Source organism: Prinia subflava, chromosome 10 (genome assembly GCF_021018805.1).
Source record: "Prinia subflava isolate CZ2003 ecotype Zambia chromosome 10, Cam_Psub_1.2, whole genome shotgun sequence".
Lineage (NCBI taxonomy): Eukaryota > Metazoa > Chordata > Aves > Passeriformes > Cisticolidae > Prinia > Prinia subflava.
Window position 1 is genome coordinate 13,705,907 of NC_086256.1, and position 16,448 is coordinate 13,722,354.

Here is a 16,448-nt window from a genome sequence, read left to right on the forward strand (position 1 = left end):
ATAAAAGAGGAAAACAGCAAAAAATGAGTGCAGTGTGGCATCTTACAACTGAGTCATCAATTTCAAAATTACTCAAATTATCACTGCAGTAAAATAAAAAAAAAAAAGAATTAAGATATTAGAAAACATTAGAAAAGGTTTGTACAGAGCACACAGTTAATGAAATGTGGCACTTCCAGAATGCAGCTGAGGTCTTTAACAGCATTAGCTGATATTTGCAAGTTTGTATGGCTCGTAATAAGATCTGGTGTTAACTTTGCCCAAACTGCCCCCGCAAAAACAAATAATTTTCCCTAGCATAACGTCTTCAGATGTGTACTGCCCATTGTTATTTATCAGTTACAATGAAAGGCCATCAGATGATGTACATTCTAGCAGATTTGCATTCCAGAGACCATATAGTTCAGTTCAAATGCATACTCTTTCACTAGTTACCTTGTTTTTACACCAAAATATTTGTTACACTGAAAGTTACTTATTTATTTGCAATTACTGTGCAGACACGTAAATTTAGGAATAGCCTTTCTGTAATAAATGTGAATTCAAAAATAGCACAAATATTAGCAACTTAAGGAAAAAGAAGATATTGCTTCAGCTCATGTTTTGCCCCTAAGATACAACTTTTTTGTGATGCTAAGAATCTTTGATTGTTTCAGACAGTTAATACAAAGCATAGAAAACAGACTATGTTATTTTTACAGTATATTGTTGGATGAAAATCCATATTCAAAGTTCAGTTATAGATGTGAGACTTCCTCATCCTAGGCGTGAACACTTGAATCCCTTTCACTGTTTCCTGAAATTACAATTCTTGGGAAAAAGCTCAACCCCACAACAGTGCGGTGTAACATAGCAAATATAGTAAGAGGAGACATTTCTTGAGACACTGATTAGCAGAAATTTGCATGGATTTTTCATATACACTTTACCAGAATAACACAGTTATTAAGGTCAAAATCATCAAGAGATTATGGTGTGACCAATACAAAATGGGCATTAGGGGCCACCTCATACACACTATTTTCCCAGAAGCTGTAGCCTATAAAGCCTGCAAATCCTTATTCAAAGCCAGAATATGTAGGTTACAACATACAATTAGATCAATGTGCCTACAACACTCTTGCATTAAAGTTATTCCCAAATGGGTCAAGATTCCTGGGGTAGTTTCAAGCTAAAAGTAGGATGCAGGTGAAAAGAACTATCATCAGTTTAAGGAAAATCCAACTGCTGACACAACCTAAATAGCTATTCTCATACTGAGGTACATATAAATACACAAACTGAAAGAAAAGTTGCATCTAATTACAGGATTTTATTGAAATTTTTATCATCTGGAATCCATATGGGTCACAATGTCTTAATAAACAATAACACATTCTGTTTTGGTTTACTGAAAATTAACAGGGCATTTGGGAAAATATTATTATTGTAAAAGCCTGTTTCGCATTTGTTTGGCAATGCTAGAGCTATCTAAGTGGAAAACAAGAGAACCTCTTTCTTTTTTTTTTCCCCTCTGTTGTTGATATTAGGAGAAAACAATGCAGCTGGTAACATTAATGATACCCTATATCCTCCAGAAAGATGAAAGAGGTCAAACCAAGTTGTAATAGGCTTAAGCACATGAAACAGCCACACTGGATTGATTAGCTTAGTATGCAGACATGGCAAACCCCTTTTTTAAACAATATTCCATGCTATAGTCCAATAGGTCTGCAAAGTCTCAGGGCTTTGCACAAGGCAGCTTCCTTAATACAGTCAGCTCTAAAGAAGAATGCAACGAAGGATTGTTTCTGGTTTTTGCCTGCCAGACTTGGAGGGGAACAGGGAGAGGGGAAAGCAGACTGGATTGTACAGAATCTGTCACAGCACCACACCAGCTACTCTGTTGTGAGCATACTGGCAGCAACCTTATTATAAAGCCCTGTTTTCAGAGAGATACAATTAGAACTCCATTATAATAATATCTTCTTGGCAAAAATGTAGCAAGCAAGCTCTTTCCAAAAGGGATTTATATTTTAATTAGAGAAAAATCAGTTCAGCTGTCTTTTTGGAGAGTCAGAGGGGCTGGGTAGGCAAGACAAACAAAACCAGATTTTTGGTGGTTTCTGTAGTTCTTTTGTTCTTCTTGAGGAATCAGTACCATGTCAATATAATAACCATCATGTAATAAGATCCATACCAAGAAATGAGGACTTCATTTGACAACTGATCAACACTGTCTTTAAACATAGTTAACATTATTCCTCTGTAACTCTGTAATCCAGATCCCTGTCTTTCATCTCTTACATTTAATAAAAATAATAATAATAAAAAAGTCTATATTCCTAGAAAAAAGATTTTTCATTTTCTTGGCCCTTTTTAGGATGCTCATACCTTTACTGTTCCCACCAGTGCTCTGGTCATCAGAGTATTGCAGATGCTAAAAGGCATGAAATCTCAGTCATCCTTTCCTTTAAAATCACACAATTCCTTAGCACTATTACAGTACAGCTGATTGCACAATTGACCAATTAACCAAAGGATAACTCAAGAAAAAAGTGATATATAACATGTAATGGTCCAGAAGGACAATGCCAGAATTTTTCTTACCTTGTACAGTACTGACACTTATTTGACTCAGTGCTGTTTTTGAGACACTTCCCATTATTGTGCAAGAGAAATTCATGGCTAGCTGGATTTAAGAGCTTCAAACAAATACTACTTTGTACTCAGAAGAAAAATAGGACAAGAAAAATACAGGGAATGCAGGGCTTATTTTGATGTCATTTACCATGACTGATCCCAAGTCTAGAGTGCAATCTGTGCAGTACATCCACCTACACGTCCATCTATTTAGAGACCTTCCCTGAGACTATTAAGAACATCATGAAGGCACCTGAGAAACACACTGACATTGCCCTGTTCAATTTGCAGCTTGCAAACAGGCTCCTCTTCCAAGGGCTAAATGGTCAGAAGAGGCCATTAATCATCAACATGGTAACCCCAAGATAATGAAAGGTTTTCAACAGAAACTTTTCAACAGCTATGAATTTTCACCACTCTTTTTAAAAATAGTTCTTTAATGTCCTCCTGTAAAACAGCAATTTAGCAAAGAATTAGCTTCTCTTTCAGAGAAGGCAACACACATAGATAAAAAGGCACTGAGATAGACAAGAAAGGAAATTTTCCTACAAAAGATGAACAAAGATTAATTGATAAATAGAGGAAAACCTATTATTGACATTTTAAAAAAATAATATAATGCAGCTTCTCAAAAGTGCAACCACCATAACCTGAGTTCTCTGTTCACTGCTGAGAATTTGAAAGAAAAGGTGGGAGGGAAGGTGATATGCTTTGTAATCCTCTTCAGTAACATAGAGGTAAGAGGAAAAACAAGACAATAAAAACACTTGTAGCCTGGTACTAAGGAAAAGCCCCACCTTTCCTTATTTATAAAATAGCTAAATATTCATATTCATAGCAAAAGCTGACAAATTACAAGTAAAACTTTCAAGAATAAATGTTCATTAAAAAGTTTTAAGCTAGAGGGGTTTCTTTAATCCTTTTGTCATTTGAGCAATATGTGATCAAAGGCATTTCATTTTTCCATTCCTCAAACATTAAGTAAATATGTGGGCTTAGAAAAAAAATTCATGTAATTCATAGCAGGACAGAAAGTAGTACTTGATACAAAAAATAATTAAGGCTAGAGTATTAGAGGTGGGAATGAGGGGCACAAAGCCTGATTTTCTAAACAAAGACATGATTAATTTTTTTCAAAGTCTGGAAAAAAATTCCCAAAACTATTCCTCTCTATGCATCCATTCGTGCCAACTTTTCATCACATTCATTATTGTTATTGGCCAGTAGATGTTTCCCATCTACTTAAGAATAAGCGGAGGGGAACTAATTAATCTGTTTGCTCTACTTTGGTGCTGTTTTTTCTCCAGCCCACCAAACAATGCCACCAAAACTGTCCTGCTTCCCACAGGGGCTGAGGAGAGACCCTCTCCCTGAAGCAGCGGCTGCTGGGCTGCTGTCCAGCTGCCCTTTGCCCTCAGGCCTCAATGGCCCCACCACAGCTGCCCATGGACCCTGTTTTGACCCAGAATCTTCAGCTGCAGAGCTGCCCCTGCCTGTCCACAGGGCCTGTGGACCTCACCTGTGCACTGGCACCCAGCTTGACCTCAGACCTGCCTTATCTCCACAGACCTGCCCCACAATCACAGGGCTGGGCCCAACCCTGGTTGCCCGTCTGAGGCTCAGTCCTGGCGCTGGCCTGCAGGGTGGCTTCCCACCTCGCCTCCAGACCTGCCACATTGCCATGAACTGCTTGGTGGGCTTTGGGCTGCCCCTGCCCTGCTCCCTGGCTGGGGCGGTGGGACCACTGCTGGCTGCCTCGCCCCAGAGAGCCCCGGTGCTGTGCCCAGCTCCCTGAGGAGCTCAGGAGGAGCCAGGGCTGGGCTCCAGAGGAGCAGCGGGGCCTCTGCCCCCAGCCCTGGCACCGCCCGGCACGGGCAGGACTCGGTGTCCACTAGCACCACTATGAGAGCTTCTCTCCACACAAACATGAGAGGAAGAGTGGCCTTCACTGGCGGTTTGAGACTCCCTGACCAGGAAAGAAAATGTTAGGACAGGCTGAGCTGTCCTTGGAGAAGCCCCAGCAGCCCCAGGCAGCTCTGCCTAGCTGTGTACCTGCTTAAAAATCTCCTCCATGTGAATATGAATGGGATTTACCTCACCTACACCTGCCAGCTGTGCAGGCTCCTCCCTCTGAACAGGAGAGCAGAGGTGAGACAATGCTTGAAATAATGTGGCACCACAGCTAGTCATGAGTCAGCCACATCTGGGTATATTCAACTCCTTTTGTTCTAGTGATTATCTCACTTTTGAATTGTAGGAGTCCTCATGTGCTCTTAACTAGCAACTAGGCTCCAATTCTACTTCTCCCACACCAGCAATGTTTTGACATTAACAATCCTGTTTTGACTATCGCATATAATGTTTCAGAAAACCAGCACTACACAAGAGACTGTAGGAGTGTCAGTGGAACAGGAAGAAATCCCAGGTTGGCAGGGCATAGCAGAGCATGCACCACCAACAGGGTATTAAACCTGTAAGTCACTGATATCCAAATGACAGATGAGATCCATAAGACTGGGAAGAAAAGGGAAGAAAGGTATATTAGGACAGTATTTAGCAAGTAGGCCCATACTATGCATCTCAGCAGGTCCTGAGACTCTTCCCATTCCACACTCAGTGCAAAACTTTAACTGTCAAAAACTTTCTACTGATGAAAACTGTACAGATTTGGGTAAAAGACACCATCCAATTACTGTTATAGAAGAAGTAGCCATGGAGGAGAGTGTCTAAAAGCAAACCCAAAAAAATATTTTAAGAATTACTCTGAATAACATAAACTGCTATTGGACCAAAGTGAGAGCAAAAAATCCAACTCACCAGTAGGAAAAGTCAACTGGAACTTTAGCAGCTGCAATTTCAGAAAAAAAAAAGAAAAAAAAAAAAAAGTGGGGGAGTTGGTCACTAGGATGGAAGTGATCCAAAATGGAACAAATTTGGATTACCAGAGAGGAGCTCATGGCACATGATGCTCAGTGAGTTTGGATATGTAACCTAGGACAGAAACAGTGGAATAACTGGGAATGTAGAAGGGGCTTCACCTATTGAGCACAAGAGAGCAGACTGCAACTACCTTATGAAAGGGAATAATTCAAAATAAAGCAAGAAGATTGAGCAAGACTGAGGCACCAGAGATCAGATGGTAAGCCTGAATGCAATCTATGGCTGGAATAAGATCTACAAATTAATGAATAAATTAAAAACAGAGAAATCTCAAAATTAGCAACAAGGTGGAAAAAAAATGCCGAAGAAATATTTCATGTCTGTCATCAACATAAAACATACAGACTAGTTACATCCAGAATATTAAAAAAAAAGCATCATGTCAACTATAATTAAATGGCAATAAAGGCAACAATAGGCAAAAGGATAGTAAATCTGAGAAACAGCAAGAAGAGGAAGATAAAATTTCTTTTTAATTAAAATGGATTCATAGTGTCACCAAATAACTTGGTCTTTAAACTTTACCAGTCATACAATAACAAACTGCAATACCCATAGATCTCTACTGTGCTTCAAGACTCTACTCTTCCTGCTCATCATTACAACCCGGGAGAGATCTTGAGACAGATCATTATAGCTGAAGTATTTAGCCATGTTTTCCTTTAAGCCTCCCTTTTTGGCATAAAAAACCTCCTTCTCCTAAATTCTAATGTAATCAGAATGTCTATTGCAGGCATGTATTCTCCTTTGCTGCTGAACGGACCTGAATGTTTTCTCACTTTCAGCTTTCACACATTTGTTCTTCCTTCTTATTTTCTCCCTGAAGCAACATTAGCATTGTTTTCATTTCCTAGCCAGCCTATTCTTGAATTCTCAACACCTCCCTCTCAGGCAACACCTCACTCTGTTGCCTTCTGCAACACTGCAGCATTAACCTATTTTCCTCCTTGGCAAAAGAAACACTGGAGCTCTCCAGAGTACACTGATTCACAAATTTGCCCTGTGAATGACTTCCTGAGGTTCCTAATTATGTATTTTGAAGAAGTCACTGAAATCATGGACCTGTGAGTCCCAGAGTAAACCAGACCACTTTTCAGCCCACAGGAAAACCTTCATGAAATCCCAAATAAGCAGTTTGGCAGAAAATATTTTTTTTTTCTTTTTTTTTTCTTTTTTTTTTTTTTTTTTTTTTAGCCTTTTTTGTTTGGTTGGTTTTATTTTTATCACTACGGAGATATGTAGTTTAGGTTGTTTGGCTAATACAGCTGAAAAACAGGATGAGAATTCAGCTGAATTGAGACTAACAATTTTCATAGTCCTCTATGAGTATTTTCAGAACAATCACAGAGAAACATTAGGACATTGTGGTACGTATTCTGCATCCAAAGAGCAGCAGAAGAATAAATATGACTCATTTTGAAAGGAAAAATGTGAACATGTTTTTTTCTTTAATAAAATGAGTTCCTGTCATTTCATGGAAGCGATAGGGTATCTGAACTCTCAAAGACTCAAGAGCTCCAACTGCTACCAGGGGTTATAACAAAGAAGAAAATTTTAAAGTAAACAAGCTATGATACAGTCAGTCCTGTTGGAGAAATACTACAGCAGCAGTTAATCTCCTGAAAAGGTTCCTCTCCCTAAGACTAATTCAAATGGCAAAACCAGGTAGTTTCACAGAGAATTTACTATAAAAAGCAGCCATGGCAGGCAAACCTAAAGCTACTTAGCAAGATCATTTTTTTCCCTACATCACCAAGGAAAGCACGGGTTAATCTCATGCCTGCTCATGTAACACCTTTAGTAGTCTTGTGGCTTGCTCCATTTTTCTCTGGAAGCAGAGCAGGTTCTCTGCTCCCAGACACATTGGTAGGGATCCTGCTTCATGCTATGAAAAGCTGGTAGGCCAAAGACAAACCTTCAGAACTGTTCCTGGACAGACTGCATTTCTTAGCTGCTCCTAAAGCCTTTGGAACCTCTGATTGATCTTCTTTGAGCACAACTGTAGTCAGCACTTGTACCTCAAGGGCAACAAATTCTGTTAATGCACTCTTTCAAGAGACCTATTACAGTTTGAAATCTCAAATCTCAGACCTTCTCCCTGAGTGGCTCACATTACTTTCATCCTTTCAAGATCTATGGGTGTGGTTTGGGGATCAATTTAAATTGATCTAACTGTGGACCACTGCCAGACACACAATCCTGTATCTGTGCCTATCAGGCTATGCAGAGTTAGTATAACTAAGCGTCTCTTGTTTGTTGGAATAATTAGTAGTCAGATCATTTCCCAGTCAAAGCTATGGCATGACAACAAAGAGAATGGCACTAGAGAAGAGGCAGAAATGTACAACTTGGCACATGCAGCCCAGACGTGAATCTGCTTGAACTTCCCATCAAACAGCACAATATACAGGGCATCTGGGAGGATTATTAATATGAAATGGAACAAAACATACTATAAACACTAAAATCTGTGTGTCTCCTTCCCCAAAGGATCCTTATGATTTCATAGAAGCTTTCAGAAAAATGATAATACTATGAGCTGACAATGCAGAACTGGCTTTCATTATATGTTTCTTAGGTCAGTATGCAAAATGCCTTAAGAATCTCTCTTCCGTGACAGCCCTGAGAGAACCTCTGCCCACAGAACACAATCACACTACAAATCACAGCAAATGGTACTCAAAAGTTCAGCTGTCCAGCATCTGTTTTGTGGTTTTCTTTAATTATTTGGACATACCAGGTTACTTTTACTTCATGTAACTTTTTTTTCTTATTTTGCCATGAAACAGAGTCAATACAGTAAAGATCTTAATCTGTTTTCTACTTAGGACCCAGTAAGACAAAGACAATAGGAAATTATATTTGAATTACCTCTTCGCTAAACTTTCCTTCAAGTTTATAAAAAATGTTCACATTATATATAAGGAATAAATAAATGAGAGGATATTTATGTATATATGTATATATAATGCTTTATTCATTACTAGATCACAGTTAGCTAACTGGCAATTATGTGAAAATGAAAGTTATCCATATTTTATACTATTTATTTAGTATGTTATAAGGATTTTTTCCCTTAATACAGCCAAATTATTCCAGAAGCCATTGCATATGGAGTTAACACATTGCCTGTCGACTCATCAAATAGAAACAAGTAATAAAGCTCCAAGAGTTTAGTTAAATTTAATTTACAACTAAGCAAAACAGTGTTTATTGGAACAAAAAAGGTCATTAGTGTCTTACTAGGAAGCAATTAAAATAACAGATCAAAGCCATTCATCAAATCACAAAACAGATGCTAAGCTTTACTGTAAGAGATTTAGAAGCAGTTGTGTATGTAACAGTAGAAGTCCACAAACTATGCTGTACCTTCTGTGACCACAGAGAAGTTGCTGAAAAACAAGATTTATCACATACTAAATTTGACTATGATTCTCCAGCTCCCAACGTGTTCATCTCACTCATCTGGAGACTCAATGTGAAGGCATTGAAGTAACTGAGATGCAGTCTCTGTATTTTTAAAGTTAAAATTATTTAAACCCAATGAAAATAGTCATCGTGCTCTTGGCAAACCATTCAATCCTCAACACTGAGTTCTGTTTCAACGGTACAGTACAGTGAAAATCCCAACTGTCACTAGAAAACAATGGAATTAAAAAAAAGGTTTTCAGCAATTTGAACCAGTAACCTGTACTTTACATACTCTCTTCAGAAGTGGACTGAACAGAAACACTCCTCGATTCCTAAACTTCAGGTACATCAATTCTCTCCGCAAATTTTAAATAAATAATGAAAAATAGTTATATAAAAAGGCAGGGAAATGGGGATATGAGAATTCTGTTTGTATTAGTTTCTTTATTCAATAAAGGAGTTGAAATCCTCTGTAAAAATCCCTGATAATTAGTTGATAGTCTCATGTAACAAATTTAGGAGATGTGTGTATAAAATCTTAAAGTCTCTGCTTAGAATAACACAGACACTCCATATACATATCCATGTCAAACTGAAACCACTTTTTTTTATATGTAGCTAAACCATTGTCTTCTTGCCACCAAATTTGTTCAGAAATTACAGTGCCTACCCAAGCTGAACCAAGTCAGAACTGGAAACAGAACTGAGTTGCAATAAAATAGCCCCAACTCACCATGACAGAAGTAGAGCTGCCCAGAAGCCTGCAGTTGTTTCATTTGGTTTGGATTTTTTAGGAGGGGAGCAATTTCCAGCCCAAATACCCTGATATAGCACAGGTTCAGCAAATTTCTGTTAACAAACCTTCATGAAGAAATTTCTGAATGGGTCATCAGTATCAGGCCAAATCAGTGACAGATGTGCCAGAAGGAGATTTGATTCACACAAAGCTTTTCAGGGTTTTTTTCCACCACTGGCTCTGTCTGGATTTTTCCACTATCCAGTGTATCCTAGACCCCACTACCCTGGATAAGAGGGAAAGAGAGCCCAAAGCAGCAGTTATTACGTGTGGGGAAAAGATTTTCTCTTATTCTGTGATCGGCACACAGTCAAAAGCAAGTTACTTCCCTGTTCCTGCACTTATCATGCTAAGTTTAAATATTACTACTGGTCATAATGTTAAGTGATAGCAACTGTCACTTCTACCCTTAGGGCAGCTCCTCTGCCTGTACCAACAACCAGCTCAAGATCCTCCCAGTGATGATTCCCTGCTGTTTTTCACCAATTCTTAAAAATGAATTGGGAATTTGTTGAAGAATGCCCTTAAGCGCATCAAGTGGGGATTCTCATTAACAAAGGAAACTGCCATATGCTCTGCAAGCAGCTTTTAACCAAGCTCAGGATTACTGACTAAGAGAAAATAGTAGAAAGTAGACCTAATTCCAAACATCACCAGTGTTTCACCTCGGTTTTCTCTGAGCAATCGTCATCTATATTCACACTCTGCAGAAATGAGATTGACCAACTGGGCTACACACAATGTAATCAAAGGACACCTGACCCAGTCATGGATATCTGTGGGAATTAGCTTGCACATCAAAAGTAATCTAAACATGACACTAAGTTCCTTATAAGCTAATGTATTCTATTTCTTAGAAAATTCAATTAGACTATGCTAAGCTGAGTGCTGTCACAGACAGACCACTTATGGTATCCAGCCTGGCTTGTTTCAAATTAACTTGGGTATCTGTATACTAAATTGTGCTGTGTAGCAAGATGAACAGGTAATATAGTTCAATCGTTATCAGTGTAATGAGATATTAAGCTTTTACATCACAGGTTCTCAAGAAGTTAATTAATAATAGTTGCATTTTTTTAATTTCATTTTGTAACAGTAGGAATTAATTTTGGTGTGCATTAATGTAATCCATAGGCAGCAGATATCTTTACCAGTGTATCTTGTTACCTGTGAAAGGGGAAGATGATACAACAGAAGAATACCTTGCAGTAACCCAACTTGGGTAACGATCCACTGGAATGAAAGTCAGTGGTGAAGGGAGATGCTGGAGTATAAGTCAGATACATAATTTCTTTTTATGGAATTTAGCTTGATATCGTACTCCAACACCTCACCCTAATCTTGCATTTCAGCCCACTGAATGACAGAGCAGCTAGAATATACATGCAAAAAATCAGTAATTCAGGACCTCCACACAGACCACTGCTGCCCTTAGAAGTTACTGGTTTACTGGTTGCAGTGCCAGTCGCAGATCAGAAAATATAAAACTGGCCAGCCATGAATAGAAACAATGTAAAGACAGATGCACTGTTTCTTTGCATGAAAGGGTTTTTATTTTAGATACCTGTGCTTAAATTCTTCTATATTTTTCTCTAAAGAGAAAGGATGAATTGAAAAACGTGGAAGGGGAGGCAAAACAAAATTATTTTAAAAGCTGTGCAGATTTGTGTGCTCTTGTTTTTCTATCACAATGCTAACTTTCACTCCTTCTTAAGCTTTAGGGATTCTATATGTAAATTTATTCTTTAACATAACACCTTACTTGCTCCTGAATGAGTGACACTCCTGTAGCATCCAGGCTTACTACATACAGATACAGCATTTGCTGCTAATGCACTCTGTCACACTCTGCCTTCTAGTTATATGGTACCCCAACTGCAGTCCATGGGCCATCAGTGCTGTTCAGCCACTGCAGCTGGAGCTCAGCTGCAACAGACCTTTACCTACTACAACCTCCTGCTGAATTACTGGTTATTACGGTAATGCAACTTTAGTCTAGAAATAACATAGCAGTAACATAATGAATAGCTTTCATGAAGGGAAGACTACTTCTCTCACTCAAATCCATCTTGCTTAATAATGGTTCTCAAATGCGTGTGTTCCTTACTTCCTCTTAACTAAAAAAAAAACCTGTAGTGCTTTACTGAGGGCAAAAATTCTTTTTTTAAGTGACTATCAAAACAAAATGTTAGATGCAGAAACATCTTTTAATTTTCTGATATAAACAAATTCTCTACAGGTTGATATTTAGACAACATCAGTGTAAAGACCTCTCAGCAGTTCTATTTTATCACTTTAAAAGGCAAAATAAGCAGTGACCTTGGTATTAATAAAATATTATACTTATGGATATTTAATATGTGATGAACAAAAGGGACCAGGAACTAGGGACACTTTACTGCTTAGACAGAAAAACAACTGCTCAACTAGAGTAGCATTCTGCCTTCACTGAGCCCATGGAAGGTAAACCTTCTATGAATAGCAAACAGGAAACTGAATTTGGTGAGCAAATAGCTGGCAAATAAGCCTTTCCTAGAGCCCTGTTATTCAAAAAAAATTACAATTCTGTTGGCTCAGAATTTTCTAATTGAATGTTGGGAGTTTTCTCACCATAGAATATTAATTAATTGAACCAGAAAGAATATAGAGTCAGTCCTAGGAAATCTACTAAGTCCTGTGAAATCTATTACTATAAAAATTTTTTGACAAGTTATCCCATTTCAGTTCTTTCACAATGAAAAGTTTTTGGTCTTTTCAAGAACTTTGTGTTTTTAAATAGATATTTTAAATAGATTTTTTAAATTAAAAATTAGTTACGTGTAAAATTCTTAAATATTAAAAAATATCTACAGGAACAGTAAGTACTCCATTAAAATTTTCAAGATTTTGAATTTGCATGTTGTTTGTCAATTCAATGCCTTGACTAAAATATTGCCCCAGAACAAAAAACAACTTTCTTTTCTTATCTGACTTTTGAAATTCATGTGTAATATCTTTGGGGGAGATGATTCTGGCCCACCACTGTGCTGTGGTGAGACCCCACCTAAAGCAATGCCTGCAGCTCTGCGGTCCTCAGCACAGGAGGAGTGTTGATCTGTTGGTGCAAGTCCAGAGAAGTTCACAAAAATGATCAGAGAGCTGGAGAACCTCTGCTACGAGGAAAGGCTGAAAGGGTGGGGGCTGTTCAGCCAGTAGAAGGCTCCTGGTGACTGCAGCACCTTCCAGGACCTGAAGGAGGCCCACAAAAGGGTTGGAGAGGGACAATTTACAAGGGCATGGACTGATAAGGCAAGGGGGAATGGCTTTAAACTGGAATAGAATAGGTTAAGATTAGATATTAGGAAGAAATTCTTTCCTGTGAGGGTAGTAAGGCACTAGAACAAGTTGCCCAAAGTTGTGGATGTCCATCTCTGGAAGTGTTCAAGGCCAGGTTGGATGGGGCTTGAACAGCCTGGCCTAGAGGAGGCTGGCCCTGCCCATGGCAGGGGGATGGAACAAGATGATCTTTCAGGTCTCTTTCAACCAAAACAATTCTATGATTCTATCATCTAACTTAATCATGTTAGGTTATTTAAATATTTCTACAATGATGCAAATTCACTCCTGGAGCCACAAACATTTTAAGAAACAGCTGAATGTGTCCCTGTCTTTATCACTGTCTTTGGCAAAATGACCTGTCCTTACTGCACTAGAGGTTAGTTTTAGCCAGCTTCACCTTTAATTAAAGGAATTATTTATACAAATAGGCACAACATTTTGTGGCAGAATTCTCAATAGCATTTGATTAAATATTATCTTCTTCTAAATCTGCAAACACCAACTTTTCCTTCTACTTAATTATGTGTTTCCTTTTTGTTTTGTTTAGATGGATACAATTTATTCGGTGTCTTTGACCATGGGAAGGTCAAAGAGAAGGTCAACAGAACACAAACAGGCTGTTTCCACCACAGTCACCAATTAGAATATGTCAATTCTTAAGGCTAAAAGATTGAAATCTTCAGCATATTTATAGAAATTCATGGCATGTGTTGCTTTTACCACACTCAGGTAACAATTACTTGTTTTAGTTAGTTAAATGTTCATCAAAACCATCAGTTTAGCTGCAGCATCACAGAGCTCAGCACTAATCCATACATCCCAGATACATGCATGGTTATCTCCTCAAACTCCAAAAGAGTTATGTTGCTTACAGTGAACAATCCTTTTATTTAACATTACTTTTTATTTTAGTGCCATTTAATGCAGCTGCATAGCTGTACAGTGTGGTGTCAGTGCTGGATTTGGCCAACAATCCATCACAGTTAAGGTCTAGCTCGGAATTTTCAAGGGTCTGAGGTGTCTTACCAGGAAGTGAGAGCCCAAGTATTTGTGATTTCATTAAAAACCCACCAGACCCCACTCCTTGAAGAGAAGAAGGAGGACACTTCCAAATTCCTATCTAAATTTCATATTTGAAGAAAGAAAATGTGTTTTTATAACCTTTACTAAAACACACACTAGTCTTTCTTTGTGGCAGCCTATCTCTTCAAAGAATGGAAACTTGTCTACATCAGGAGGCTTTAAGTGTATGTTTTGCTCAGCATTTAGACAGAAGAACCATTTACATACTTGAGTATGAAAAGCTGAAAAATAGAAGTTCAAATCAATTGAAATAATAATGGCTTTCTGAAGACTGCTAAATATTAACTTACAGTCATATCAAAATACTGATGATCACATCTATAGACCTTTAAGAAAATTATATGCTGGCTGCTCATTCCAAATTTTTTCTTTATTATTCAACAATACATACCAGCACATTGACCAAGAGTTGAATACAATAAATAAAAATTATCTAGAGATTGAAATTCAAATGACTATGGAATATAGTGTGGTTGAAACCATTTTTTAAATTTGAAGAGCCACTAAATCATTTCTATGATAACTGCTAAGAGTTAAAAATATTTCATTAGATGCCACAAAATCCATAATCAAGGAAAAATTAATCAACATTAGTGGAAAAAGACTTACAGGGAAATAAAAGCATGTGTAAAAATAAATAATTAAAGCAAAAAAGGGAACATTGATAGCAATTAATATAAATTAAGAGTCGGGAGATTGCTAGAATGCTTGAGGCTAATGTCAATGAGAAATCAATGGTCAACACAATTAAGGACAATAAGGATTTTTCAAAGTACATTAGAAACAAAATGCATTCTAACAGCAGTATTAGTACAGTAATAGATTAATATAGTAGAAAGGCCATTAAAAAACAAACAGCACAGAAAGGCTCACAAACTAGTTTCATTCTGAATTTGGGAGATTCCAATATGATTCAATAGTGTCAAGAAAATATACTACCAACCAGAAGTGATTTAGCGGAGTAATACTGCATAGCTACCATACAAAGAGTTCTTTTCAGATCAGCAAAAATAGAAAACTCTGATCCAAGAGCTGGAGAATAGCTTATTTTTTTGCTGGTAGCTCATGAAACTAAGGGAACTTCCTAAAGAAAACTATTAAAAATAATGGAGTACTTGTAACTTTAAAGTTGTGGTATGACCTGATGGAGTGAGTGGATATGAAACAGTCACAGGTCATGTTAGAGCTGCTTGTGTGTCACTTTAAATAAAGATTTATAAAAGATCAGTGGAATATTCAAAATTTATTAACTGACAGAGCTCAAAATACAACTGCAAGTGGACAATCCATTGTAGATGTGCTCTGAGCTCCTACAGAGATCAAATTTTGGTCATTTTAGAATTATTTAGCATTTTTATCAGTCCCTGTAGGAAAACATGGACTCTTTACCTATCAAGCTGACAAGCAAAGAGGATTTTGGCAAAAGCTGGTAATGAAGAGAAGAGCTCAGATCACTGTAGTGAAGGGGGCACAAATTATATTAATTTCAACATGGTCAAACGTAGAGTAATAAACCTAGGAACAAATAATTATAGGATATCTCTGCCTACTTCTATGGAGCAGACAGAGGTACAACACAATCCCCAGCTGGAAGCTGAGAGGTAAATCCTAATTTAAAATAAATTGCTGATTTCTACTGCCAGGTAAAAGAAAATAGGGTAGCAGACTTCCACCAGTGATGGTGCATTCTCCACTTCTAAACTAGTCAAATCACAGCTGGACACTTTAAGGTACAGAGTTTATTCACAGTGAAAATGAACTTAGGGAACATTTATGCTGTGCTGTCAGCTTACATATAATCCTCTTCCAAAAGCAAGGTGCAGCCATGAGCAGGGAGACTCCTTGCTATTCCTGGGCATACAGCCAATTCAATGGTCTTGATAGGATATAAATGGTCTGCAGCTCACAGCACTGGTCCAGCATTTCCAATGCCACTTTTACTTACAGCCTTGCCACATTCATTAAACAAAGTCACAGAACATCTCCAGCACACGGAAAAAGGACAGAAGAACTGAATGTTAGCTGATGTCACTCTGAACATTTCTTTCCAAACAGCTGCAATGTTGTTACTCTAGGGCAAAATCCTGCCCTCTACACTGGCTCTTCCCTGAAACAGGGGTCCCAGAAAAAATGTCACTAAAGATAATCAAGAGCCAGTGGTTTATATACACTCACCCAGAACCCAAACACCAGGGTACTATGAGTGCTGACAGATGTGAATGAGGATTGCTGCAGATACAATGCCCATAAATGAAACCCACCACTGCCTTAATGCTTA